Source organism: Oreochromis niloticus, linkage group LG14, assembly GCF_001858045.2.
Source record: "Oreochromis niloticus isolate F11D_XX linkage group LG14, O_niloticus_UMD_NMBU, whole genome shotgun sequence".
NCBI lineage: Eukaryota > Metazoa > Chordata > Actinopteri > Cichliformes > Cichlidae > Oreochromis > Oreochromis niloticus.
In genome coordinates this window covers 13,193,958-13,197,083 of record NC_031979.2, presented here as the reverse complement: position 1 = coordinate 13,197,083, position 3,126 = coordinate 13,193,958, and the positions used below count along the sequence as shown (strand labels likewise).

Genomic DNA, 3,126 nt, shown 5'->3' with positions numbered 1-3,126 from the left:
TGTGCAGAGGGTTATCAACAATGCCCAGAGAACCAGTGGCTGCACACTGCCCTCCCTAGAGGACATCTCCAGCTATCTGTGTCTCAGCAGGGCAAAGAAAATAATCAAAGAATCTTCCCACCCTGGACAGCACTTGTTCAACCTCCTGCCCTTGAGCAGGTGGTACAGGTGCATAACGAGCTGGACAAATAGGCTTAAAAACAATTTCATCCCCTGGGCCATTTGAACTCTCAACTGCTGTAAATAAAGAAAACCTTCCAAATCTGAAACATTTTACAATATTTCTTTTTGAGTGCAATAGCTATTCTGTTGTGAATGTCATTCCTTTAACTCCAGCCATGCTCTAAGTGTACTAACATGTTTGCCTGCTCTTAATGCTTTTGTTATTTTTAAGCCATATTTATTTATTTTTATTTTTTTCACCTACTGTTTTGCACTGAACACAATAGTTTTATGAATCTTGTTCTAAATTTCAAATGTACAATGACAATAAAGGTGCCACGGTTCGCACTGGCAAACCGTGGGTGTGTGGGAAAGTAGGACCCAAAATGCAGGACTCTTCACTGCAAGCAGTGCGTTTATTTACAGTGACGTAAATAATGCACAACAATAAATCCCTGTGCGCCCCAGACTCCCGTGCCATGTCTTCCTCCCAGTGTCCTCGCTTCCAAGTGTCCATGCACCCCGTGCTTGCTGCCCTCTCGTTTCCAGGCTCCTCCTGGGAAATAACAGAGGCAGATGTTAGACACTTTCCAACTGCGGCAGGCTTACACTTACTGATATGTTGAAAACACATATAATAACAACAATAATAATAATAATAATAATAATGAGAGTCCACACTGCTCAAGGACCCTGGGTCCCTCAGACCCAGGTCCGTGACAAAAGGCTTCTTATTCTTCTTCTTAGAGAATCCCACACAGACAAGTCTGGTCACTTCCAGTAAAAATCCATTTCGGAATCCACTCTTTTGTTAGCGCAAAAATCTCCAAACCAAATCATGGTGGGTCTTGCTATCATCTTGTAAACCGTCCTTTTCACTTTTGTTGCTATCCTTGTTCTGTCTAGTTTCTACTGACGTTCATTCCTCTCTCCTGTGCATACCTCCACTTCTCTAGACTCGCTTCTACCTGCTCCCTAGTCTCATTACAGACCACAATTTCATCCTCAAGCATCATAGTCCACAGACTGCCCTCCTGAACTTATCTGTCAACCTGTCCATCACCATAACAAACAAAAACAGGATCAAAACTAATTCTTGATGCAATCATATCCACATCTCCTACCCATCTGTCCCTACTGCACACTTCTTCCTTACTAATCATCTACGCCTCCTGATTCACTAACTGTCCTCCTTCTGTCCTCCTCTCTCTTCAAAGTACTCCTTCTATGTTCTCAGCACACTCGCTTCACTTGTTAGTGTACTTCCCTTTTTATCCTTAATCATGTTAACATGCTGCACATCCTTTCTAGTTCAATCTCATTACCTAGGCCAGGGATTCCCAAACTTTTTTTGCCAGGCCCCCCTTTTTTACAAGAAAAATGTTCGCGCCCCCCACCACCTAACCCCCCCCCCCGCACAAACACATCCTCCAAACACACACACCCATATTTTGTTTACAAACTCCATTGCGGTTTATTTCACACCTCAAACATTTAGTAAACAATTAAGCAAATACAAGTAAACGGCAATAAATTACAGGTAGTAATAAAATATACTACTAACTCTTTTACGCTACGTCCACACCTACACGGGTATTTTTGAAAACTCAGCTGTTTCTATGCGTTTGGGCTTTTCGTCAACACGTAAACGGCGTTGCGATTCACCGAAAATGGAGATTATTTAAAACTCCTTTTTTGCATTTACGTGTGGACGAGGATTACAGAGTTCGTCATGCAACGTCAAAGGTATGTGCCTCTTTTCACGTCACGCTGTGCGCCACGTTATTGTTTACATGAGATGAATTGCAGAATGGCAGATAGAGACAAAATACTGTTACTGTTAATCTGACTATCTTCAGGTTTTACACGCTTACATACACACGCAGTTACTGTCCCTCCATTTAGAAAGGCAGAGGCGTCACGGTGCAATTATTTTACGTGTAGTTGTTTTTTTTCCTGTGTAATAATATTCAACATTGCTATCAATACATTTTTCAAAAAATGTCTCTCTGTGCAAAATGGGTTTAAACACATAAACAGCTGTGGGATACTGTTTGTCCGTGATTTGAACCGGGGGAAGAAATTACGGCAGGATCAGCCTGATATTATTTGTATCCCACTGTAACTTTACTGCATAAAGAGCTAACATGTCCAAAATGTCAGGAGTAGTTAGTTATTACAAGAAGTGTTTGTGAACTAAAAATCAAGAATGTGGGATCCTGTTTGTCCGTGATTTGGAGAGCCCAGCGCGTGCTCCCGACGCAGGGAAACTAATTTTGCAGGGGAGACCTACCTTGGCACTTGTGCAGGTGAAGCCAAAGGGAAGATATGTTTCACCATATTTTCCTGTCTTTGGCTTGGAAGGAAGTTGGTTTGGAAACATATTTGGCGATGCTTCATCTCCTGCTTTGCGTTTATGTGGGAGCCCCGTCAAAAACCTGTCCACAGTGTCCAAGCGCTCTTTTTTTTTTCTTTTCATACCGCGCCCCCCCTGCAATGGCTCTGCCCCACACTTTGGGAACCTCTGGGCAATCAATTATAGACAAAGTTATTTTATCCTTCCTTAGTGTCCAGCCTCTAATACAGCTGACTATGAGCCTTTTACTTTGCTTTTGCCGCCTTTCTTTCTTGAACACCTAGATTCCAAGTACTCCTGTCTACTTTCTTCTTTTCCCTGACTGCCCTACTTTTTTTTCTTTGCTGGTTCCCCTGTACAGTTAAAACAGACAAGTTCTAAACTACATATTTAAGTCAGCATAAAGATGTTTTTAGATCTGGTCATCGAGTTGGTGCTAGCTCTTAAAAGAGTTGGATATAATAAAATGAGTGAGAAACAGCACATTAAATAAGGTATCTCCTCCTTATATCTCAGTAAGTAATTCATTATCTAAAGTATGTAATTGTGACTTTACAAAGGGTCACATTAGAGGATGCTGACTTTTAAAGCGTATGTGTGTTTGCCTT

General features: G+C 41.7%; 1 long non-coding RNA gene across 1 annotated transcript; it reads right to left on the bottom strand.

The window, feature by feature from the left end:
• Positions 1–549: 549 nt before the first annotated feature.
• LOC109205060 (uncharacterized) lies at positions 550–2,519 on the bottom strand. Its single transcript, XR_002064526.2, has 2 exons — positions 2,456–2,519; positions 550–718 (listed from the first exon to the last, which is right to left on the bottom strand). It is a non-coding gene; the product is annotated as an uncharacterized LOC109205060 (long non-coding RNA).
• Between the last annotated feature and the right edge of the window lie 607 nt (positions 2,520–3,126).